The sequence below is a fragment of the Podarcis bocagei genome (assembly GCF_964188305.1).
Source record: "Podarcis bocagei genome assembly, chromosome: 7".
In the NCBI taxonomy this organism is placed as follows: domain Eukaryota; kingdom Metazoa; phylum Chordata; class Lepidosauria; order Squamata; family Lacertidae; genus Podarcis; species Podarcis bocagei.
In genome coordinates, this window is record NC_138132.1 from 57,048,345 (window position 1) to 57,075,537 (window position 27,193).

At 45.1% G+C, this 27,193-nt stretch overlaps 1 protein-coding gene across 2 annotated transcripts in view; it reads left to right on the forward strand.

Moving 5' to 3' along the window:
* Positions 1-27,193, forward strand: part of CDH13 (cadherin 13) — a 715,034-nt gene that overhangs the window by 438,373 nt on the left and 249,468 nt on the right. The gene's annotated exons all lie outside the window — the stretch shown is intronic.

Sequence of the window (27,193 nt, forward strand, 5' to 3'; positions counted from 1 at the left end):
TGTAATAAAAGTGGGGAAAATCTGAGGAAGCACAACAAGGCTGCACCACTTCAGATTGTAAGTTGGAGTTGCCTTGTTCAAAAGTTTTCCCAACTACAATGGTACCTCAGGTTAACTACTTAATTCGTTCCGGAGGTCCATACTTAACCTGAAACTGTTCTTAACCTGAAGCACCACTTTAGCTAATGGGACCTCCTGCTGCTGCCACACCGCCACTGCACGATTTCTGTTCTCATCCTGAAGCAAAGTTCTTAACCTGAAACACTATTTCTGGGTTAGCAGTGTCTGTAACCTGAAGCTTATGTAACCTGAAGCGTATGTAACCTGAGGTACCACTGTAACACAAATACGCATACACACATGCACACAGTACCGTATTTTGCGCCCCATAAGACGCTCCGGCCCATAAGACGCACCTAGTTTTTTGGGGGGGAAATAAAGGGAAAAAATTATTTCCCCCCCAGGCGCGGGGCTGGGGCAGCCCGAGCTTCCCCCGACCCCAGCCCGCAAACAGGCAGCTCTCTGCAAGCCGTGGGAGCCCAGCGGTGGTTCCCGCTGCTTGCGGAGAGATCCGCGAAGCCTGCAGGCGCTGGGATCAGCGCGGGCAGGCTTCGGGATGCCTGCAACTCTCCCCAAGCAGCGGGAACGTTCCCGCTGCTTGCGGAGAGATCCGCGAAGCCTGCTGGCGCTGGGATCAGCGCGGGCAGGCTTCGGGATGCCTGCAACTCTCCCCAAGCAGCAGGAACGTTCCCGCTGCTTGCGGAGAGATCCGCGAAGCCTGCAGGCGCTGGGATCAGCGCGCGCAGGCTTCGGGATGCCGGCAACTCTCCCCAAGCAGCGGGAACGTTCCCGCTGCTTGCGGAGAGATCCGCGAAGCCTGCAGGCGCTGGGATCAGCGCGGGCAGGCTTCGGGATGCCTGCAACTCTCCCCAAGCAGCGGGAACGTTCCCGCTGCTTGCGGAGAGATCCGCGAAGCCTGCAGGCGCTGGGATCAGCGCGGGCAGGCTTCGGGATGCCTGCAACTCTCCCCAAGCAGCGGGAACGTTCCCGCTGCTTGCGGAGAGATCCGCGAAGCCTGCTGGCGCTGGGATCAGCGCGGGCAGGCTTCGGGATGCCTGCAACTCTCCCCAAGCAGCAGGAACGTTCCCGCTGCTTGCGGAGAGATCCGCGAAGCCTGCAGGCGCTGGGATCAGCGCGCGCAGGCTTCGGGATGCCGGCAACTCTCCCCAAGCAGCGGGAACGTTCCCGCTGCTTGCGGAGAGATCCGCGAAGCCTGCAGGCGCTGGGATCAGCGCGGGCAGGCTTCGGGATGCCTGCAACTCTCCCCAAGCAGCGGGAACGTTCCCGCTGCTTGCGGAGAGATCCGCGAAGCCTGCAGGCGCTGGGATCAGCGCGGGCAGGCTTCGGGATGCCTGCAACTCTCCCCAAGCAGCGGGAACGTTCCCGCTGCTTGCGGAGAGATCCGCGAAGCCTGCAGGCGCTGGGATCAGCGCGGGCAGGCTTCGGGATGCCTGCAACTCTCCCCAAGCAGCGGGAACGTTCCCGCTGCTTGCGGAGAGATCCGCGAAGCCTGCTGGCGCTGGGATCAGCGCGGGCAGGCTTCGGGATGCCTGCAACTCTCCCCAAGCAGCAGGAACGTTCCCGCTGCTTGCGGAGAGATCCGCGAAGCCTGCAGGCGCTGGGATCAGCGCGCGCAGGCTTCGGGATGCCTGCAACTCTCCCCAAGCAGCGGGAACGTTCCTGCTGCTTGCGGAGAGATCCGCGAAGCCTGCAGGCGCTGGGATCAGCGCGGGCAGGCTTCGGGATGCCTGCAACTCTCCCCAAGCAGCGGGAACGTTCCCGCTGCTTGCAGAGAGATCCGCGAAGCCTGCAGGCGCTGGGATCAGCGCGCGCAGGCTTCGGGATGCCGGCAACTCTCCCCAAGCAGCGGGAACGTTCCCGCTGCTTGCGGAGAGATCCGCGAAGCCTGCAGGCGCTGGGATCAGCGCGGGCAGGCTTCGGGATGCCTGCAACTCTCCCCAAGCAGCGGGAACGTTCCCGCTGCTTGCGGAGAGATCCGCGAAGCCTGCAGGCGCTGGGATCAGCGCGGGCAGGCTTCGGGATGCCTGCAACTCTCTCCAAGCAGCGGGAACGTTCCCGCTGCTTGCGGAGAGATCCGCGAAGCCTGCAGGCGCTGGGATCAGCGCGCGCAGGCTTCGGGATGCCGGCAACTCTCCCCAAGCAGCGGGAACGTTCCCGCTGTTTGCGGAGAGATCCGCGAAGCCTGCAGGCGCTGGGATCAGCGCGCGCAGGCTTCGGGATGCCGGCAACTCTCCCCAAGCAGCGGGAGCATTCCCGCTGCTTGGGGAGAGGTCCGCGAAGCCTGGAGAGCGAGAGGGGTCGGTGCGCACCTACCGCTCTCGCTCTCCAGGCTTCAGCGAAAGCCTGCATTCGCCCCATAAGACGCACCCACATTTCCCCTTCATTTTTGGAGGGGGAAAAGTGCGTCTTATAGGGCGAAAAATACGGTATTTCTGAAAATTTTGTTAGCATATCAGTCACAAACATAGTGGCCTAACTCATATCTTGCTGGCATTTTTATTTTATTTTTTATTTTGGTAAAGAATGGGTGCATTAAAAATGGCACATGCTCTCCCTAGGAAGCTTTCCTTTAGCACAAATGTGCCTTTGAATCCAAACCACTATTGTCAGGCATGGGAAACGTCTGGCCTGCTGGCCATATTAGGCCCAGCAGAGTTCCTAATTTAGCCTGCAGGCCTGTTTTCACCCAAACACTCCCATGTGCCCTACACTAGATGCAATGTATGGCTGGGCAGGTAAAGATACAAAGGCAGAGTGCACTCCATATTGTTACTTGGAAATCAGGCCTCGCTGACAGCAGCATTCAGCACATCAATGCTAACACTGCTGTGACTGACACCTTTGGCCAGTTTAGATAACAAAACTGTCTCCTTGCAAATGTGCACATCTGAACTGAGCCTGAAAATGGACAAAATGGGGCTTGCAGTGAGTCCATTTGAAGGCTTTGTCAGCACCAGTCAGCATTCAGAGGGGTATCACTTCCATGGCTAGTCACTGTTGATAGCCTAACCATCCAAGGATTTCTCCAGTTTTCTTTTAAAGCCATCCAAGTTGGTGGCCACCATTGCCTCCTGTGGGAGTGAGTTCGATAGTTGAACTATGTGCTGTATGAAGTACTTTCTTTTATTTGTCCTGAATCTTCCAACATTCAACCTCATTCTTTGTCCATGAATTCTAATCTTATGAGAGAGGGAGGGAAACATTCCTCTACCTACTTTCCATGTCACACATGATTCTATAAACTTCTTCCAAGCCACCATTTACTTGCCTTTCCTCTAAGCGAAAAAGTCTCAGTTGCTGTAGGGGAGTTGCTCCATCTTTTTGATCCTTTTGGATCCCCTTCTCTGAACCTTTTCCCAACTCAGCATCACTATATAATTGTGGACGATCTACCATATTGCCATTTAAAAATCCCATTATTCCCACCCACCCTGATTTTTTCTTTCTTTCTATTTTTCATAGCAAGATGGTTTTATAGGAAATAAATTTCTTAGCAGGACAGATGTTCTGGCTCTTTTGTTGTGTTGCAAAATGACTCCGTGTCCCCAATGATCAAATGTCTGGGTTCCTTAATTAGGGGAGAAACTATAAAAGCTGGAGTGATATTAAACTTTATTTTTAAGCAAAGATAAAAATTGCTGAAGCCTGCAATGGAAAGCAAAGCAAATTCCCATTAGTCAATGTGACACCTACATTATTTTTTTTAATGAATACGCTGGTGCAGGGGAAGCCAGTGTGGTACCCTGCAAATGTCATTGGATGCAAAGGGTGGCAGTAAATGCTAGTCCTACTCAAGAGTAGACCTATGGAAGTTAATGGGCATGATTAACTTAGTTTCATTAATTTCAGTTTATATGCTTTACATGTGTGTCTTGTATTTCTGTCAATGAGCCAAAGGTGACATACATGGTTCTCCCCATCTCTGTTTTATCCTCAAAACAACCTGGGAGATAGGTTAGGCTGAAAAACAGTGACGGATCCAAGGTCACCACAGTGAGCTTTGTGACTGAGTGGGGAAGTAGTAATGGTCACCAACTTAGGTGGCTTTAAAAGAGGTGGCTTTTGTCTTGACATGGAGACATGCCAGGTAGAATAGACCCCCGTCACTCCTTGAATGGATGTACACAGCATCTTCAGTCAAGTTGAAGACTCTTCTTACATTCTTAGAATTTTTCACTGCTCTAGAAGATGCTCCAGACTGCATCTGTGGTGGTTGGCTATTCAAGACAGCTTCAGATGGAGCCAAGCATTCCTAGCTCTCCCCTCAGTGGTTCCTGATGCAAACTGATGCAATTTCTTTTGTGTGAATGAGATCTGCATTGTAACCTGATTTCTTTGCGATTGCCACAGGCGTACATTTTCACTAATAGCGCCATTAAAGAAACTCTGAGTTCTGTCCATGAGCAAGGACAAACCCCCAATTTCCTTTCTTCTTTACCGGAGAAACAAAATTATAGATAGCTAACTCTCTAGAAGGACACTTTGTTGTGCCGGAGGACTGTATTCATAATGATCTAGTGAGAATGTTATCATATCACAGGTGAATGCGAGAGGCAATTACTGGCTGCACTTCACAAGCAGAAGCCATCCACTGTCTACAAATGAGCTTAGCGAGGGGACAGCTAGCCAGACACTTAACAGGCGTGCTGGCCTTTTGGAAATTTCAAAGCTGATGAAAGCTGCTGTTTTCTCCCTCCTTCCCTTACTTAGGATTGCTTAACAGTCATCACTAGGATCCTATTTCATTTGCTTGAGTCAGTTTGCGCCAGTGATTCCTCATATGTTTTGACTTCTATCTGCAGCTTGGAGCAAATCCTCCTAAGCCCAAAATGTGGTGTGTGCGTTTTTTTAAAAGAAAGAGTGGCTGGTTAAAATTGCTTTTGAATCACATTTGGAAAAGAAAAGAAACATTGGCAACTTGTTTTTCCATTAAGCGCATAATAACCCATGTATATTGCATTCCAGCTGAGGAACCCCCAAAGCAGAACTGATGGAAAGTGCCTGTAAAGAATTAGCAGGAACAAAGGGGCATTGAGAGCAGCACATGGCATGGAATTAAGAACAGTAGCCTTGAGGAACATTTAGTATCATAAAACCATCATTTGCAGAACTGGATGCAGAAACAGGGAAGGGGCTTGTCTAACGCAGGACATGCATTATGGATGACCACATGCTAGGAGGTTGTAAGCTGCTGTCATTCATGGAATATGGTTTCACAGAAGCAGCCTCCTCATCAGTGGTGGCTGGTGCCCATCTGGACTGGTAAGGCAGAAGGAAGAGAGGCCATCAGCAGGTGGAGGTGGAGCCAATAACAGACAGAGCCAATGACAGGTAGAAGTAACCAATTCTAGTCTTGTCCCCATTTTCCTCCCTGCTGAGTTCTACAAAAGGCAACACTGAGGCCAAGGAGGAGGAGCAATCTGACAGGCAGTGCTGCCACCCCTGGACTGGATGCAAGTAAGAAGGCAGGCAGTGGGGGGCTGGTGGAGGGCAGACTGGGCACTGCCCATTGGTCCTAATGGACAACCTTGCACTGTACCTCTAGTCACATGCAGCATAGAAGGCTGCCCTCTTTCAGTTAATCTGATACTAGCAGCAGCAGCAGCAGCAGCAGCAACAAAATCAAGGTTAGTGTGGAGATGCATAGAAATGAGATCTTTATCAGCAGGGTGCAGGAATCAAAAGACATTAGGCAAAGTCATCAATACCAAAGTTCACCTGGGGAAATGGGCAAAGCTAGAGTTAATTCTTCCCCCATTGTCCATTCTGCAGCAATTATTGTTTGATGCTTATGTCTCCTGGGTTATAATGAGAGTTGGTCTGCTGTTGTGTTGTTTGTGTGTGTGTGTTTGCATGCCCAATTCAGTTTTGCTTGTGATCGTGTCTGGTGCGTAGGCAGGGGAAAAATAGGGCCACTTAAGCTTTCAAATGACTAAAATTGCATTCAATTTGCTGAGCACGGCAGGATCTCTTCTTGGCTATGACCTGTGATTCTAACAACCTCAGGGAAACTACGGGGGTTCGCTTAAGAGCTTTCTGTAGTCAGCAGATAGAATAGACATGTGTTTTTTTCTTCCCTTTCATATACAAAGCACTTCTAGCAGAAGAACCCATTCACAGACAATTTTGTTTCCTTACTGCTAAGTACATCCATAAGTGTGTCCTTGAATAAAATCCAAGGTGTTCCAATTATTAATCCACTACAACCAATACTGATCTTCTCCCACCTCCTGGGCCTTTGCATGCTTACTATACATGCACAGACAATTGACTTCCATACCTGGTTTTGTGTTTTAGGACAGAACATGAACATAAATCAGGAGCCAGTATGGTGTAGTGGTTAGAGTGCTGCTTTGGGCAGCAGCTACTGAGGGTATGGTGCCATTGTGAGCTGTCTGGAGGACATGAGTTGAGTATACCGTGTGGCTTCCTCTGAACACCTTAAAATAGTTAGCTACTCCCAGGTGCTTTGATGCTGTCCAATCACTGATGCTGAAGTAAGATTCACATGTTGGGCTAGTTGATATCTGTATGTGGAATGGAGTTTGTGTTTACTGTATGCGTCAAAATGTATTGACCTGGAACACAGGAAGCTGCCTTATTCCGATTCAAATGATTGGCCCATCTAGCTCAGTATAGTCAATACTGATTCTCTTCAAAATTTCAGGCAGGGAACACCCCCAACCCCACTTGGAGGTTCTGGGGGGTTGAACGTTGGCCCATCTGCATGCAAAACAGATGCTTCACACTTGGCCCTGGCACTGCCTGACCTACTTCTGCAAATACCTTCATGCTACAGTTACATGTTCAACACTCAAAGCAATAGTATTATTTATAGCATTCTGCCTGCAGAGTTTTGTGAAAATAAGCAACACCCTGATTGATCAGTGGAGAAAACCTTGTAATGATAGTTACAAGTAAATTACAGACATGCAATTAGACTATTGCTAGCTCTAATGATCTTAAATTAAAACTGTGAATAAAAACATTCAGGGCAACATCAAAAGCAATTTTGTGTGTGTGTGTGTGTTACATACTTCACAGTGAGAAACAAATCAGTATAAACTCCTTTTGATGTTGCTTGCTTTTAAAGACCGGAGGGGGTGAACTTGCTGTGCAGTTTGGGTATGAACTCAAGAATTACTTTTGATACTAAAGGTCCAAAGGGAAACCCCCAAAGTAAGTCTTGTCTGGTTCTTGACTTGCCACTAGATTCAACTTGTTCATGGAGTTCAGAGGTGGCCAAAACGGTGCCTTCACAATCTTCTGGATACAGTTTCCATCATCTCTGACCTTTGGTCAGATTAGTTGGGGCTGGTGAGAATTGAAATCCAATAGCATTTGGAGGGCACCATGATGGTTATTATTGATATAGAATCATAGAATTATAGAATTGGAAGGTACCCCAAGGATCATCCACTCCAATTTCCTGCAGTGCAGGATTCCCAACTCAAGTATCCATGATAAGACATCCAACCTGAGCTTAAACATCTCCAGTGAAGTAGAATTCACCACCTTCTGAGGGCATCTGTTCCACTGTTGAATATCTCTTACCATCAGAAAGTTCTTCCTAATGTTTAGTGGGAATCTTCTTTTTTTTGTAACTTGGTTACAAAGCTGTTGGTACAGGTCCTAACCTCTGGAGCAGAAAAAAAAACACAAGCTTCCTCCATCTTCCATGTCACATAGCATTTCTTCTTCTTCTCCATACAGAGGATTTACCATGTGCTTGTTCTTCCTCTTGCTTCAAACATAGCCAAATAAACATTTCTGATTATTTTTAACCTCTCTTGCAAGCCTCATTCTGAGCTTTGGCCTGCCTGACCTTTCCCCCACAACTGTTGACTGCACATGTATTCTCTCCCTTCATGTTTCCCCATTTTTAAACATGCCTTCTTAAATCTCAACTCATCTGTAAGCTCCTTATGCAGCTACAGTGGTACCTCGGGTTACATACGCTTCAGGTTACATATGCTTCAGGTTACACACTCTGCTAACCCAGAAATAGTGCTTCAGGTTAAGAACTTTGCTTCAGGATAAGAACAGAAATTGGGCTCCAGCGGTGCGGCAGCAGCAGGAGGCTCCATTAGCTAAAGTGGTGCTTCAGGTTAAGAACAGTTTCAGGTTAAGAATGGACCTCCGGAACGAATTAAGTACTTATCCTGAGGTACCAATGTACACTGGTTTATTTAGATGCCTCTCACTTTTCATTCATTTGTAGCTTTCATTTGTCCAGCTTTGTTTGTATGTTGGGCATATTTCTTTTGAGATGTTGGTTTATCCAGTTGTGATTGGCACAAGCTCTCCCAGTCTTAGTGAGAGCTCACTCTCAGTACTACTTTCTTAGATCCTTAGATATCAGGAACTGTACCCAGGACCTTCTGTGTGAAAAGCATGTGCTCTTCCACTGAAGTATGTCATCATCCCCTTATTTTAATCTGTCTTATACAGCATCAGAGCATTGATCCATCTGACTGGCAGCAAATCATCCATGCCTTGGTTTTCTATCTCCATTGTCCTTTTAATTGGACATTGCAGTGATTGAATTCAGAATTCTGTGTCCAGGGCAGCTGTCTACCAGCTCCACCTGGTATGCAGGCTGAGACCCTACCTGCCCGTGGACTGTGTCGCCAGAGTGGTGCATGCTCTAGTTATCTCCCGCTTGGGCTACTGCAATGCGCTCTATGTGGGGCTACCTTTGAAGGTGACCCAGAAACTGCAACTAATCCAGAATGCAGCAGCTAGACTGGTGACTGGGAGCAGTCGCCAAGACCACATAACACCGGTCTTGAAAGACCTACATTGGCTACCAGTATGTTTCCGAGCACAATTCAAAGTGTTGGTGCTGAACTTTAAAGCCCTAAACGGCCTCGGCCCAGTATACCTGAAGGAGTGTCTCCACTCCCATCGTTCAGCCCGAACACTGAGGTCCAGCGCCAAGGGCTCCCTCACTGCAAGAAGTGAGGTTACAGGGAACCAGTCAGAGGGCCTTCTTGGTAGTGGCACCCACCCTGTGGAATGCCCTCCTGTCAGATGTCAAGGAAATAAACAACTATCTGACGTTTAGAAGACATCTGAAGGCAGTCCTGTTTAGGGAAGTTTTTAATGTTTGAAATTTTATTCTGTTTATAATGTTCTGTTGAAAGCCGCCCAGAGGGGCTGGGGAAACCCAACCAGATGAGTGGAGTAGAAATAAGAAATTGTTGTTGTTGTTATTATTATTATTATTATTATTAAGTCCTGCATTCATTTTCTACTGTACTTCCAACATATCCGTAACTCATGACAATACTTGTGGCAATAGAGTGGAATATACCACTTCAGGATGCAGGTGGTCCTTAAAGGGGGGGGGGTTAATATCCTGCTGCTGTTGGAGGAACTATGCTTCTGGGTACCAGTTGGTGGGGATCACAAGTGGTGAAAGTGCTGTTGTGCTCAGGTCCTGCTTGGGGGCTTATCAGAGGCATCTGGTTATCTGCTCTGAGGACTGGACGGACCTTTGGCCTGATCCAGCAGGGCTCTTATTATGTTCTTGTATTCTTTGTGCATATGTGATACTATCTAGCAAGCCAACAAACCTCTCTGCATGGAAAACAACACCCACCTACACCAAGGAGAGAGGTTCTTTCCTAGCTGTGTCTTTGCATAGGGTCATTTTCAGGGGATAATCTTTTGGGTGGGGGGGTGGAATGACAGGTGGTAGCCATGAATACTTAGAAGGACCACTGCAGCACTAAAACTGATGGCAGAAATAGGGGGCGGGAATAGAGCTAGTAGTGGTACTACTACTGTGTTTTATCCTAACTTCTGATGAGCTCAGTGTGACATGTGTGGTTCTCCCTCCTCTCCATTTTACTCTCACAACAACGAATGTGAGGTAGGTTAGGCTGAGAGGTGGTGAATGGCCTCAAGGGCACCCAGTGAGCTTCATGGCTGAGGAGGAATTTGAACTCTGGTCTCCAAAGCCCTAGACTGACACTCTAACCACTATGCAACACTGATTCTACACACAGAGAGTACACAGAAACATACTGGCACCTCAAAAATTCTAAATAAAACTTTAACCCTACCTTTAATCAAAATTGCAGTTGTGAGTCCTGAACAGAAAAGATAACAATATCTCAACCATTTTTCATCATTGCTTCTTCTGCATTAAAATGCTGCTTTTGCAACCTATTTCCCAGGCCCGGAACAATCAAAGCAACCATGTTTGGGGATCTATTTATATTAGACTGTTGGTTTGTTAATTAGGGAGGGAAAAAAGCATGTTCCTTAATTAAAGAACAAATGAATTTTTTAAGGAAGCATTGAGGATCCCCTCTGGGTACTAAAGATTGTGGGCTTCAACAAGCTAGCATAATTCTGCAATGCTTTGCCGGGAGAAACTCATTTGTGCCACGGCATGCTGAAAGAGGCTTTATTGTCTCTCTTTAAGCATCTATTTGTGTGGCCTCTGAGGGACCAAAGGGAGGGGTATGTGCTTAGAAATAACAGGGGAAGGGTCAAGGAGATAAAATCAATTCATCTAAGCAGCTAATTGGTAGATAGTGCCACATGCCTCTGAGTCAAGGTGGTGAACTGGAAAGTGAACAGATACTCTATATGTGCTACACTTGCATGCAATGCTGGGTGCTTGCCCCACACGTAACTCAGAGTTTGTTGTCTTGGGGAAGGCATGCTTGTTTTCCAGCTGGTGTATTAATGTATTAATTCTGTCAGAAGTGCAACAGCAGGGATCTTTGTTTGTAACTGAAGGGCTAATTCTGTTCTCAGTAAGTCAGCTAACCAAGAGGTAGGAGGTGTTGCTTAGCAATCAGGCAGAATGGGCATGATGTTTGCTGAGGTAGTACATGCCCTGATTGCCTGCAGTTCTGAGGGAGTTTTCCCTCTGTATGTTTGTTTGAATGTCTCAGTGCTGTGTAAAAGGTCCGATGTGAGAAAGGCCTGTTCCTTTCTCCTTAAGTTGTACACTGTTTTCATTCAGTTTCCACAGTAAAGTGCTATGAGGATTTATTTTCTGTCTGGACTCTGCCTGTGTTATATAAGTGACTTCATGTGGAGCTTTAAATGGAAAGTTCAAGGAAGCTGAGAAGTCTGCAGGGCCTAGTTCTAAGGAGCAGAACAAAACTGTTCAGTTTAATTAGAATTTTGGATTGTCATGTGCTATAGGTTCCCATGTTCTGCTGTTGCATTTTTTGTACTGCTGTTTATTACTACTCTTTCTTGTGGTATTTCAAATGCTTTATGATTTATAATATTTTAAGCTGAGATGCAGTGAAGACTCTCTGACTGGAAAAGCCTCATATATACAGTATTAGGCCTGTGCACTAAATTTGAACCTCAAGCCAAATTGGGTCTATTTGGAGAGACTTGGGCACTGTATGAGTCTGGTTCAGAGAACCACAGATACTGTAGTAACGGGTTGGGCTGGATGGCCCAGGGTCTCCTGCCTGCCTGCATAATACTTCCCACTTCCAGATTATCTCTTTCATGCAACAGTGTATGTATGGGGGAAATATTGCAAAGTGTGAATGATGCAAGTGGCTTTTCCCTATGTGCTGAGCAGAGGGATTGATTAGGTATACAGAGGGGCAAGTCCAGTTTCAGTAGGTAGCTGGGAATGAGATGCAAGTTCTTCTTTCCCCTGCCCCTCTCCTGGCTATATGTTTAATCGGGGTATTTAAATGATAGTTAAATATTAGCACATGGGTCAATTCATATAAACACTTGAATTTTAGTTAGGATCCTTTGCACAAGTGCTCTTCCTGGTGTGGTGCAGTGGTTAAGAGCAGTGGACTCGTAATCTGGGGAACCGGGTTCGCGTCTCCGCTCCTCCACATGCAGCTGCTGGGTGACCTTGGGCTGGTCACACTTCTCTGAAGTCTCTCAGCCCCACTCACCTCACAGAGTGTTTGTTGTGGGGGAGGAAGGGAAAGGAGAATGTTAGCCACTTTGAGACTCCTTAGGGTAGTGATAAAGCGGGATATCAAATCCAAACTCCTCTTCCCCTTCTTCCTCTTCCCCTTCCTCCTCCTCCTCCTCCTCCTCCTCCTCCTCCTCTTCTTCTTCTTCTTCTTCTTCCTCTTCCTCTTCCTCCTCCTCCTCCTCCTCCTCCTCCTCCTCCTCCTCCTCCTCTTCTTCTTCCTCCTCCTCCTCCTCCTCCTCCTCCTCCTCCTCCTCCTCCTCCTCCCCTAACGTTCCACTCAGTCTAAAATTGCATGGCATCTTGGTACATAGGAGGGCTATTATGGTCCATATTCACATAGAATTACTGGTGGCAGGAGCCGAGTAGTGGGGTGCCTAGTCCCATTCCTGTTTTTAGATGTGAATCATCCATTCTAGACATCGGCCTTGTTTCTTCTCTGACAGCCTCCATAGGTAGTTCACAGGCTGGTACCTTAAAGTGGTGGCGCTGTTTTGCCTTGGGCCCAATGCTTATTTCATTTTTGAGCCCTTTAACATTCATGTAGGAGGTCATAAATTTCTCTCTCACACACACACCTTGCAATCATGGACCATATATTTTAGGTGTCAGGTTTAGAGACTGATTATCTCAGCTGCATTATTTCAAGTCCTGGCTTTCCTGCCTTCTTCCCACACAAGCGGACGTAAATCCCACTGCCCCAGCTACAAGGGTCTTATAACAATGGAGAGTCATTTCAGATGACAGCAATACATCTGATGCCGCCTGATGCTGAATGTTCAGCAGAGGGCGACGTATAAATTATTGACACAGGTGACATAAGTCTGCTATCTGAAGAGCTGCCAGTATCAATCAATAGAGAGATTTGTTCCACCTTTGTCACCCCCCAAAAAGGGAAGGAAGGAAAATCTGGCTACCATGCAGATTTCCTGCTCTTCTTTTATTTTTATTTTACAGAGTACTGCAGTTTAAAATGATTTCTACCCTGTTTGAAACAAAACCCCTGGTTTGGAATTACAGTCAACGTCCATTACCTGTGTGGGTTTCATTCCTGGGCCCTGCATGCATTGACAGAGCATGTATAAGTGCACCTCATCCCATTATGCCCCGCTTACATTCCACCCTTTTCGTGACATGTTTAGTGACATTTTCAGGTCACTTCCAGATTTGGTGCCATGCGCATGTGCATGATTGCATGTCATTCAGACGCTTGTTAATCAGTCATTGCCTGTACTTTATTGAGAATCCTTTGTACTTGCTAGGAGTATGGTGGTGGTCTTGGGTGCTTGAGGAATTTGATCTTTGATAGTTCAAAGAAGGATGTTGCTTTAGCAAAGGGTTTGATATCTGGAATCTTCATTGCATTATCCTTGAGATCCCGTGTCCGAGTCTGTGCACTAGTGCACTTCCTACTGCAACAGCACATAAGGTCATTCTGTTGGTCTCCAAAAGGATGTAAATTTGACTCAGCTCCAAGTAATGCTGTCTAAGCCATTTGGAGATCTAACTGTCAGACAGCTAGAGTGCAGGACAAAAATGTGAGCACATAGAAGATTTCTTCCTAAAATAATAATACAAGGGCATTTATTTTCATAAAAGTCTGCATTAAAAGGAATGCTTGTTCAACAGAATTTCGAAACCTAATATTGCAAAATTCACAGTATTTTTTTTTTTTAAAGTGACCTCCAACAACTCTTCTGCAGCTTCTGGGATATGTTTGGCATGATAGATGATAGATTACTTCTTGATGTAGCAAATCAATACATCTTTATTTGAGAGAAAAGTTTAAAAATGTAATCAAGAAGCTTTGGTAAATTGGATTTAATGTTTTCTCCGCTCTGTAAATATCAGCCTCTCTCCCTGCGGTTAAGCATTATCTGGCCTTCAAAAATCTAAATTGGTGAGCCCACAAAAACACTCCTCGCTGGTGTGTCTGACAGAGCATTATCCCCATGTATACCTTGGTAGATAATACATAATGTATGTCCAATGAAAGGGCAAACAGCAGACCCTATGGACAATCTGCTGGATCCGTTTAATTAGCTCATTTGTTATAATAGCTTGGTCTTTATAAAGATAGGGCTTCCTGCTTGAAAATCTCATAAATAACAAAAACGCCTTGAAAAATGGCCCTGGAAGAAACATCGCAATGTGACTCTCCCAATTCGAGGCAACGTTTGCATTCTAGACTCCCTTGGGTTTAGATGGACGATCACAGTTTTGATTTTATGTTGAGATACCGCAAAACCCCAGAGGGGTTGGACCTCTGTTTGGGCGAATGGTTCTTCAGATACTTCCTCATTATCAATAACACAATGTAACATCACAAACATGTTAAATAAGATTTGCTGCATCAGACAAATCGAACATCTTAGTTCAGGGTCTTGTTTTCCATGGTGACCACCCAAATGCCTCCTGGGAGAACACTGTTGATTAAAGCAGAGTCCCTTGGCCAGCGGAAGGATGAGGAGTACGTGCTGCATACTCTATATTGCTTTTATTTACAGTTCAAAGCTGGTATATTACAGAAAGACATCTTGCCTCTGCCGGAGCAGAAAAATGCATCCTCTCTCCTCAACAGCTCGGAGAGAATCACACAGTGAAAAACAGGAAACCAGTGTACGTCACATCCAGCTTCCCTTTCCCGTGAGAAACTCCAACAGTACAGACTGTGGAATGTAAACACCTGTCTCGTGACAAGCCCTTTCGCTGCACAGTGAAGGAAAGCAGAAACCAACATCCTCCCCCTTTCTGTGAACATCACTGGGCAGCGTGTTCGTACAATATCAGTACAAACCCAACTTCTGCACATAGGTACAGTGTTGATCCCTTGATACAATCTTGGACAATACATCAGCAGGAATTTCATTACTTGGCATATAGGACACCGTTACGAGTCCCTTCTGAATACATTCCCTTGCATGCTGCAACTTTAATTGCAAGTGCTTCGTGCTTTGCTTACAACCTTCAGACTTCAGCAAAGCTAAACATGCTTTGTTGTCCTGGTAAACCTGGATTGGACATTTGACAGGAATTTTCATATCTTTGCACAATTGTACTAACCATTCACAATCCTTAAGTGAATAAGACAGTGCATTCAGTTCAGCTTCACAAGTACTTAAGCTAACTGTTGTTTGCTTCTTGCATGACCAATCAAACAGACCCTGATTGTACATGTAGCAAACTCCAGACGTACTTTTCCTGTCTGTAGTGTCACTTCCAAAACTTGCATCTGCAAATATTTCAAGACCACCAGACTTCTGATTGTTAAGTCTCAGTCTTTAATGCATAGTGCCTTTCAAATACCGTGCTATGCGTTTCAGAGCTTTCCAATCCTTGACACTAGGATTGTTGACTTGTCTGCTTAGCAAATTACAGCTAACAGCAATGTCTGGTCTTGAACATCTGGCAACGAAGTTTAGCTTGCCTAGCACACTTCTGTACAATGTAGTGTCAGAAAATGCTTCTTCAGTGTCATCTACCTGAAAACCTGTTGTCATCGGTGTGTCTACAGGGTTAGCATCCATCAGGTTTAGTTTACTTAACACATCAGCAATTTTCCGTGACTGGTGTATTAGAATGTTACCATCTTGATCTTTCTCTATTTCCAGAGATAGGTAGTTGTTTACCTCACCAAGATCTTTCATGTCAAAGTGCTCTTTCAGTTGAGCTAGGGCGTTATTGTACATTGCGACATCTTTCCAAAAGAATAATAAATCATCAACATAAAACAAACAGTACAGTTTCTTTTGCCCCTCCTCTTTGACAAATACACATGGATCAGCTTTCCCTTGCTGAAAACCTAGAGAAAACAATACTTCAGTGAGTTTTGTGTGCCAACACCATGCACTTTGTTTGAGACCATAAAGGGATTTCTTCAGAGCACAAACAAATCCCTGTTTTACCTGTACTCCATCAGGTGGAAGCATATAAAGTGATTCATCCAGAGATCCGTACAGAAAAGCTGTATTAATATCATGGTGACTAATGTGTAGATTTTCCTCTGCAGCTAGCTTGAGCATAAGCCTAATGCTCTCATATCTCACTGTGGGTGAGTAGGTCTTGTGATAGTCTTCACCTGGTACCTGTGCAAAACCTCTGGCTACCAATCTGGCTTTGTGTCTGACTATCTTGCCATTTTGATCTGTCTTCGCTTTGAAGACCCATTTGCTTCCAAGCAGTTTCATTCCTGGAACTATTGGAACTAGTTCCCATGTTTTGTTCCTTTCTAAGGAATCAAGCTCAGCCTTCATGGCATTTAACCATGGCTCAGCTTCCTTTGAATCCAAACCCTGGATTTCTTGGAAACTTGAAGGTTCAAATACCTTCTTGGAGCTTTTAACAGCTGTTACTGCTATCGTAGCAAACTCATCAGCAAATCTCTTTGGAGGTTTGCCTTTTGTGGCTCTCTGTGACCTACGAATTAGCCTTAAGTCTTCAACACTCTCCTCTTCCTTCTTGGGAGAAAAACGACCTATTGTGAACAATGGTTCCTCCAATTCTTGATCAGAGCTTTCAGAGGGTCGCATAGAGGCTTTTGCACTCTTGAAATCCTCTGAACCACTCGATTCAGTTTCAGATTCAGACTCAGAACCTTCATCAGTGGGTGTGGGTTGTTGTGGTTGCTTTTGACTATCCTCAGTCTCATCACCGTCATCAGGATAACATTGGAAAATTCCCACATTCTCCCCCCACTTTGCATTGTACTCAACACTTCTCGTGAGCTTAATTGTCTTAGAGTCAGTCATCATTATTCTGTAAGACCCTTTCTGATAACCTAGAAAGATACCATGCAATCCACGCTTGTCTAACTTGGAGTTTTGTGGTGAGTGAACCCACATGTCCGAACCAAAAATTTTCATGTGTTTGATGTATGGCTTCTTGCCAAACATCTTCTCATAGGGGGTACATCCAATCGCTGAAGATAACCTGCGATTGTAACTGTAAACAAAACAAGAGAGAGCTTCGGCCCAATAACTCTCTGGAAGATTGGCATCATGCAGCAAGGTTTTTAACCCTTGAAGCAATGTCTGATTTGCCCGTTCCGCAACTCCATTTTGCCATGGTGAGCAAGGACTAGACAAATCGTGTTGAATTCCTTTCTCAGTCAGAAAAGCTTCAAACTGCTGAGAAGTGAATTCTCCCCCGCGATCACTGAAAAGAGTCTTTATCTTCTTACCATGCACATTTTCCAACCAAGCACAGAATTCCTTGAACCTAGGAAAAGCCTCTGATTTCTGCTTGAGATGGTACACAAAAATATATCTAGAAAATGCATCAATGAGAACCATGAAGTACCTATTGCCACCCAAAGAGGGCGCTAGTGGTCCAACCAAATCTGCATGAACAACCTGGTATGGTTCCGTAGCTTGCCTACTAGACATCTTACCTTTCGCAGCCATTTTCACCTTGTTTGCTGCGCATGCTTTGCACTTCATGTGGTACCTGCAGGGTTTAATAGTCATACCTTCAACCAAGGCAGGCATTTTAGATACTGCCTCAAAATGCAAATGACCAAATTTTCTATGAAAATCATGAATACATTCTGCATGCAAACTTTTGTTAGAACCTGCAATGCAACAAGTGTCATCCTTTTCAACATCATCATAATACAAAACAAACAATCGATCAACATATTCAGCATGCAATACATAATCATTTTTCTTTGTGATGATGCACTTCTTGTTCTTGAAGGACACGTCAATGTTCCGCTCATTCAGCTGTCCAACGCTGAGCAGATTATGTTTGGCATCTGGCACGCAAAGCACATTCTGTATCGATAAGTCCAAACTGTGAAGAACAACAGTTCCGTAACCTTTACTGGGAATAGTGTGGTCATCCGCCTGGTGAATCGCACCTTCCTGCGGCGTAAAAGACACAAACAGTCTCTTATCGTTGCACATGTGGTGAGTTGCCACTGAATCAACAACGAAGAAAGATCTAGACGTCTTCTGGACCTCTGCAACCTTTGGAGTGAAGCGTGAAACCATAGCCTTGTGCTGCGTTGTCCTGGACACCGGACCTTTGCCTTTGCCTCGGCCTTTTCCACGCGATGAGCTTTCGCTGCGCTGCTCTGTCCTGGCACTGGGATATCTGCATTCCCTCTTCATATGGCCTAGACATCCACAAGAGTAGCATTTCACTGCCTTCATAGCTTTAGCGCCATCTGGTGGTTCCACTGCACTAAGGGATGACGTCTGTGAAGACTCCCCCTTGCCCATGCAGCTAGCACCCCGGCGATCCGCTTCATTTAAAACCACGGCAGTTACATAGTCCACTGTCAGCTGAGTGGTTGGTTGCACAGCAATCTGGGTTGCAACAGACTCCCAACCTGAACCCAAAGATTGTAGTAACATGAAAGAATACACAGCCTCTGGAAAGTTGAGTCCTCTCTGTTGCAGCTCATGTCTCAGATTTTGCATCTCCATCAGATGTAAACGCACATCTCCACCTTCAGCAAGAGCCATATTATGCAGCTTGTTAAAGTAAAACATAGTAGATCCAGCTTCTGTCCTTAAGTGAGCCTCTCTCAAAGCGTCCCAAATTTCTCTGGCTGAGGTCTTATCACGCAATAGACAGAGCTCTTCTGGGGATACTATCAATGTAAGCGTTCCCCTAGCTTTCGAATCCTTAGCTTCCCATGCATCTGTAACTGGAACTGGGGGGGTTTCTGTAATCACCTCAAACAAACCCTCTTTCCGCAGAATTGCCTCTGCAAATAGTACCCAGTCTGCATAATTCTTCTTATTGAGCTTAGGAATCCCACAAGCATCCTGAAGGGCCATCATGACTCTGGCATTAGCCTTCAGCGTCATATATGCTGCTTTAAATCTTGCTGCGTCACTGCTGCAGCTGCTTCATTCCAAAAGCGCTTTTAAAAGTTACTTTCGATTTCCCCAGCATAGTAACTTGAGCCTGGGAGCCTTTTGCCTGTTCCCGGCAAAACGGCTTTAAAAGTTCAAAGTCCAGCCATAAAGCAATTAACTAGAAGCTGGCAGGCTGCCCGGAGCAGTAGCACATACCTCATCAATCACTTTTACGCGCAGAGCAGATACCGTTCCGATCTGTCCCTCTGCATTCCGATCCTTTGCCGGCACTCCGATTCGACTTCTGGAGCCCATAACCACGTGTTGATTAAAGCAGAGTCCCTTGGCCAGCGGAAGGATGAGGAGTACGTGCTGCATACTCTATATTGCTTTTATTTACAGTTCAAAGCTGGTATATTACAGAAAGACATCTTGCCTCTGCCGGAGCAGAAAAATGCATCCTCTCGCCTCAACAGCTCGGAGAGAATCACACAGTGAAAAACAGGAAACCAGTGTACGTCACATCCAGCTTCCCTTTCCCGTGAGAAACTCCAACAGTACAGACTGTGGAATGTAAACACCTGTCTCGTGACAAGCCCTTTCGCTGCACAGTGAAGGAAAGCAGAAACCAACAAACACAAGCCTGACTTAAAGACAGTCTTCCACACTGCTGTTCCTCCACTTATAGTCTGGAGGCTTCATGTAGTCCTCCTTAGTAGCCATTGATACACTTCTAATCCATAAAATTGCTTATTCCCTCTTTAAAGCCACCTCCACTGAAAGGGCTGGGAACCATGATGGAAAAATATATTCCTTACCATCCTTCTTCCTTCACCACACATTCTTGCATTTTGCACTGGCAGCTCCTGGCAGTTGTAGGTGCCTGCGCTAAAATGTACAGAACAAAGCCATTTACAGCTACCAGTGGTAGCTGGTTCTCATTGGAACTGGTAAGGCAGAAGGTAGGGAGGCCAACAGCACATGAAGGCTCAGCCAATGACAGGCAGAGCCAAGTTATTCAAGTTTTGTCACTATCCTCCTCTTCCCTGCTCATTTCTACAAGGGACAACCTTGAGACTAAGGAGAAGATGCAGATAAGAAGGCAGGCAGGTGATGGCTGGCTGAGGGCAGGCTGAAGTTGGTGGGACAGTACACCATTCACTCTCATGGGCCATTCATCCTAACAGACCAGCATTCACTGAGGACAAAAAAGCTAAAACCTTAATCTGAAAACACCCATCCACCCCCACCAATCTCCAAGCTGTGAGGGGCTTCAAGAAAGGCCCTTCTATCATGTGTCTTGGGTTTGGTTTCCTTGTAATGAAGGTCACTGGAGACTTACAACATTTCTGTGACATAGGTTTTATACATACATCCAGGCTTGGCAGAAGATTAACACTCTCAACAGATCTTTCTTCCCCATTGGCTTTCTAGAGTGGCTCCAAAGCAACAGCTTTGGATTGTTCACAGAGAGCAAATCAGACCTCAGTGTCTCCTTCATCCCATGATGCAGGATTGCAACCTGAACTGAAGGCTAGCTTGCCATCTCCCCTGACCAGGAAAATGGATGTATCAAACCAACTCCTGTCTTTCTTGCCCATTCGCTAATATGGCAGCTTTGCTGGGTCCTCAAGGACCTGCCTGGATGTGTCTGGGCCAAGTTCTTTCTATATTCATGCTAATGCTGGGTCCTTTTATGAGCTGGGGTTACTAAGCTGGGGTGGATGGGAATTGCACCCAGAGGAAACACCCTTCCTTCTTGCGGTTTTCCACATTTTGTAGAATGTGAATGATCACCTTGATCAGTTGCAGACAACATGGTGACCTCCAGATACTGGTGAAGTCCAACTCCCATCAGCCCCAGCGAGCATGGCCAGTGGTCAGGGATGACAGGAACTGGAGGAGTCTAGCAATACATGGAGGGCACCATGTTGCTTATCCCTGGTCCAGATTATTGGAATGTGATCAAGGATCCTGATTTCTCCCATTCTGTGTACCTCACATCAGCAAGGATTGCCTCTTGGACAGTCAGTAGCCTGAGCTGTAAGCATGTCTGGCTGCAACTGTACCAGCCGTGCCTGCAGATCAGCTCATTTCACGGTCTTTGCTCTCTGGCTTTGGCCCAGAGCATTTTCTGCCTGCAATTGGACTTCCTTAATTTGTCTTTTCCACACCCTGTAAAATAGCATGAAGATCACGGCAATGTTTCACATTGTTCTAATTGCATTTTAATTGTCCTGTGTCCACCCTGTTTTTACAGGGGGAGGGTGGATTTACAAATGAAATGATTGCTGTGTTGTGTTACTCCAACGATCACACTACTCTAGCTGGAATGCACATTTTTCCTCTGGCCCTCCAATCTTATGTAAACAACAAATCCAGTACAATATCAGAAGTCCACCAAAACACTCCCATTTAATTGTCCCTGGGTCCAAATCTATCAGTGCTTTGCATTTTAATCTGGTGGTTTACAGACAGCATCCTAGCTGTTGAGCACAGAATGTGGCATTTATGAGATAACCTGCTGTTGCGATAACTGCACACTCTCAGATATAACTCCAAACCATGATTTGATTCGGTGTCCCAGGAACTTGGTTTCAAGGACACCACTCACACTTTCTCACCAAAGAAAAGAGATGGGAACTTCAAAAAAGAGGACCTGGATTTGCATAAAAATTGCAGCTAACCTGAAGAAGTACCTCTTATCCACCCAACCTGCCTGGTTGCTAAGACTGTTGGATGAGGCTAGTTTTCGTTTCTCTCCCTTTCTGATTTTCTCCTGTCTTAAATTCAGTTCTCCACATTCTCATATTAGTTTGTGAAGTCTTTTTCTTTAAAACCACTCATAAAAATTCACCAGCATTTTAGTACTAATTTCTCCACATTTTTGTATGCAATTCTGCTCAATATGCACATTTCTTCAAGCAGTTCCCCACATTTTTGTATGTTATTGTCACCAATGTATGTACTTAATGCACAATTTGCCCCCAGTTTATGTACCTTTTTGCACGTTACTCAGTTGGAGAACTGCATTGCAAAATTCGGAGTAGTGCATATTTTAGCTGTGTTTTGGTTAGCAAATTGCTATAGAAAAAACTATTTCACCTTTAAATGGGAGCTGAATCAAAATTGTCCTAGCTGATGCCTTCCTGTTCATGCTCTAACCTGCAGAATGCTCAGCAACAACCAGAGAGGGGCTTTTTTTTTTTCAAAAGCAGCACCTTCTCCATGGGAACTGAACTGAGGCAAGCACCTCCATTAACCCAATCTCTGCAGTTTCTGAAAATGTATTTGTTTTTGTACACCTTTGTTGGCCATTCATACCATCTGTTTTCTTCTCGCTGTCTGCCACAGCCACCATCACAGCCGCTGTTTTATTCTGAAATTTGTAATGTTTTCCTGATGTTTTTCTGAACCGCCTTGTTATTATATACAAAAGGTGGCATAGTGAGCAAAATAAGCAAGTAAGAGAAATACAGAGATGCACATTTAGAAGTTGCTTAATAGTTTCAATATTCTTAGTAGTAATTAAGGTATGTCAGGCATCTTCGCTGTTCAGCTTTTGGTGAATGTTGAACCTTCCTTATGCTGGCCTTTCTATTCCTATTCCCTATTCCTTTGTTTTTAATTCTGAATTTTAGATTGTTGCAACCCACCTTGGGACCTGCTGCTGAACCATTGGTAATACATTTAGTAGTAGTAATTGTAATAATAAAAAATTCAGTCAGTCTTCCAGGGGCACCATGTCAGTGGTGGCTGTGCCCCCATCCACACATATGCAATGTACCTCCTTAACTAATCTGTACATATCAGCTGGTGAAGGGAATTATTTCTTCATCTTCACTCATCAAGTGACAGAAGGGATAGTGATTTGCAGCTCCAGCAATCGGCCTACTTCATGCCCAGTCCCTTTTGCCATTATCACTAAAATCAGTAGGGTGCTTGGGAGGGCATAAAACTCTGGGAGTTTGTGGGAGGAGAAAATCAGACTCCTGAACTAGGGGCTAGCCACTCCTGCTGTGGATGCTACAGATTAAGATAATAATGCTGATCTTGGTTGCGCCCCCTTGCTCCGCAGCTCTGACAGCTACTTTACTGCTCAGTCCTTTCTTATTTATAATGGTTCTTATTCCCATTGCTCTTAGTACATATTTGTGCCCCCCCTTCTCTCTCTCACATCTCTATGATGTGGCTTGTATTGGATGTGTGTTGGTTTAAGGTCTTCAGGATTAACAAGCGTGGCTGTTGTTTTCCTACAGTGACACTTTTTATTGAATGCCTTTTGATTTTAATAAGTTCCTGTTTAATTAATTGTATTGTTGGTTTTATTATTGCATGTCAATGGTAGGGGCCTTCAGGCAGAGAGGTGGTGTGCATATTATAAATAACTAACTGCTATTATTAATAAATAAGTGTGCTGTTGAATTGAATCTGGGCTGTGGCTTATGAGGTTCATGCACTAGAGCATAAGTCTACTTATTCTCTCCTTAGAATAGCAGCATGCAATCCCTGGAGCTGAATCTAGTTCTCACATAGCCCTCTTTGCAAATGTTCCAAGAAGCGAAGAAGTCATGAAGGTTGCTAGTGATGAGGGCAGCTTTGTGTAGAGAGGGGGAATCATTCCCTGCTACCTTTGCAGGGCCATTTGCCCCCTGAGATAGTGGTGAGGAGGAATTGGTGACCTTTGTTGGGATGGCACACTTTTAAGTGAAGGGCTTGCATTCTGATGGCCAAAGGTTTTCCTTTTTATTCTTTTCTTAAACACACACACACACACAGAGAGAGACAGAGAGAGAGAGAGAGAGAGAGAGAGAGAGAGAGAGAGAGAGAGAGAGAGAACAAGGCTAAGCTACCACTCCAAGAGGCAGGTCATTCCTTTGCCAAAGTGGGCCAGAATGTCCCATGGGAATAATGCTGATGCAGTGTCATTTCCAGGGGCATTTCCAGGTTCTGTGTGGCCCAAAAGTGCTGTGACATCCCCACCTATTACAATAATATTAGTACCACCTTCAGAGAGGGTTTAGAATTGTTGGAAGGATGGATGCAACTCAGATTGCAGAAGAGGAGTTTGCAAGGGATTCAGACAGACAGAGTGAGGGACAACCACGTGCCCAGACTATCCTCATAGCTTTATCCTCTCAGCTTCCATCTCTATTTCCTTGTTGTTCAGAGTGATACCTCTTAAGTTGCATCTTGTTTAGAACTTCTTCTTCTTCCTCCTCCTCCTCCTCCTCCTCCTCCTCCTCCTCCTCCTCCCACTTCTCTCTTGGATCTCAAAATGGAAGTTATCTTTAACCATCCCCTGAGAGAACTAGTTAGATTACAAGTGGGCATTTTTCTATTACGTATTTTCTGCAGTCACTAAACAAGTTTATTACTTTCTTACCTACAAGCATCTCTCTGTGTGTGAATGAAACGGGTAAACTCTACTCTCTAACCAAGAATCATGAGCTAAATGCTGTATACTAAAGAGTTTCAGTCAGTAGTTCACCCATATGAACCTGTCTGGCCTCTGACATCTTTGATGGAGGCCACCCTCACAGGCATGCTTGGTAGAAACACAGGAAGGTGCCTTCTCAACGACTGATCCCAGACTCTGGAATTCCCTTCCTAGACAAGCCTTGTCCTTCCACCAACAGGTGAAGACTGCTTTGTTCCAGCAGGCTTTTGGGAACCAATTGTTTTTATGGAAGGGGCTTTTAATAGTGCAGTATTGTTGGTATAATCTGCTTTTAATAGATTTGTTTTTACACTTTTTTAAATTCTGTTATACTTTACTTTCTTTTTTAACTATTACCTTTTATATGGTTTTAGCTTTCTGTATTTCTTGTGTTGTTTTAATTTGTGTAAACTGACTTGAGTCCCAGTTTGGGGGAAAGGCAGGATATTACTACTATTACTACTGCAACAACTGGAAACTACAGGAGGGGAGAGAGCTGCTGTGCTCATGACTGGCTTGTGACATCTGAATGGCCACTGTGAGAACAGGATGCTGGAATGGAGGAGCCATTTGCCTGGTCTAGCAGTCTCTTATTAAGTTCTTTTTTTTTATTAATCATATTTATTAAAATTTCCAATAATAACAGAATAGAAAGGATAGAAAAGATGAAGAAAAGAAAGAAATAAAAAGACCCACTTTAAACCCTTATTTTCATAACCTTCTTTCTGGGACTCCCTCCTCCCCCTCCCGACTGTATTCCCCTTTCCCTAAGTTAGTTCCACAAGCTCTCATTCCCAATTCAAACCTAATATGTTGTACCTATTAGCCAATTTAAATTACAATATCCTTAACAAAATAGAAAAAAGAAAAAAAAATTTCCCCCAAGATCTACCCCGTTTCCTTCCACGAATTCCCCCTTTTCCCCCCCCAGAACATGTTAAATTAAAATACCAAAGTTATATAGAAAGATAGAAGATAAAAGATAGAAGAAGATTCAAAAAGTTGGTTACATAGCCTTTGGATTCTAAAATTCCCCCTCCCTTCCCCGGTTTGGATTCCCCATGTCCATCAGTCTGTATGTTGTTGGCCTGGAGGTCTCAAGTCCACAGCCAAATTTTTCTCAGTCCATCTTGCCGGTTTTCTTTAAATTTGCTTATTTTGATGATGTTTAACTTCAAAAATCCAGTCTGGTAGAGGCCTTTAATTTTCCTTGGTCCTTGTTGCTCCTCCCATTGTTCTTTCCGTGACGTAGTTGGTCCTTTGCTCTTTTGTTTCTTACTTTCTCAGGTTTCTGTCTTATTCAGCTGCAAAACCATTCTTATTCCGAAATCTAGTATCTCTACAGAGGTTTGTTATTCAGGAACAAAAACATACGTCCAGTTCTTTCCTTGCTTCTATAAAAAAATTCTATTGTATTGTGAACACCTCTGTAGACAAAATAATATTTCAGTTTTGCTGCTTTCCCAGGAGATAAGACCTGTGCACATCCCGGAGTAGTTTTCCACATACGCCACTTGTAATGTCCCGAAACCCCTCTAGGGGGGTTGCAGCAACTTTGTGTCCTCTAATCCAAAAGTCAAGTTGTTGTTTCTTTCCCCCCCCCGACATTTTGTATCCATATTTATGTCCAATTGTAACAAAATTAACCAGCAAAATACTTGTAACAAAATCCTCTTTATGTTCTCAAGATTTGACAGCTACTTTGACAGCTGTCAAATTCTCCGTCTCTCTCCACCAGGTTCTCCGAATCGCCCCGGTTCCCAGGGGGGGGGGGTTGCCTTTTCCCTCTCGCCCTCGACTTTTCTCCTCCAGCACAATTCTTATAATATCCCATCGTGGAATTGATCATTTTTGTCAGCAATAAACTTCTGAATCGATCTTGGTTTCCCAGTCCTTGTTTTAGCGTGTTTACAATCAGGGGGGGGGGACTGACTTCCTTTTTAGATCGCCCCCGCTCGTGCCGAATCCGGAAAAAAAAATTCCTTTTTTTTCTCCTTTTATACCCGGTTACCCAATTACTCACGGGTTGTTGTTAAATGTCCGAATTTCCAATGGAAGAAGCCAGCGCTCTCCGATGAATGGCATGCGGCTGCGCTCGGCAGGGGAAGCGATAGACTCACAGCACCACGCCGCTCCCCGGCACCCGATCCGTAGCCTTTAAAAAGGCTCCTTCACGAGTCGGGAGGGTGCTAACGGTACCAGCCGAGTCCCCATGTCCACAGGCTCCGTGCCTGTGGTTTTTAAGGGTCCCCGCGTCGCCGGCGCGGTAGGACCCAGCCCCTGCCGAGCAGACTCCCTCCGGAGCTCGGAGGGAGTCCGCCATTCGGCGATGGCACCAACCCGGAAGTCCCGTCTCTTATTAAGTTCTTATTTCCATACATTTGTATTGTTTTGTTATCCATACCTACTAATGCACTAGACACTAAGGGAATCACCATATAGGCATGTGAAATCATTAAATATTGCATGCTTGGCAGTGGAAATACTGGAGATACTGCCTAGAGTCTTCATTAAAGGATTTTTAATCACTCAAAGTGTATTTGTGAAGTAAAGGAGGGGGAAAGGAGATAATGCTACTGGCACATTATTAAGCTTCCTTCGCAGACGCCAAAGGGCTGGAAAACATATAAAAAGGGATTAATTAAAAACAGGGAAAATTGGGTTGTTTTGTTTGTATATTGTCCTATAGAGACCTGGTAATTCATAGCTTGTGGGCTTTCATTTTCGACATCCCCACACAGGGTGTGTGGCCTATGGAATGTTAAATTGACTGACCTGACCTGGGTCACGAAGTTCTGCTGGGAGTTCTCCTCATCCTCATTGGAACACAGGGAAGGAGGAAAAAAGAGGACATCGGATGCTCTTGCTTTGCCCAGGGACTTTGCAAAATTTGCATATAGCCTAAAACTGCTGATCAGAGCTTATCACCACCACCATCATTAT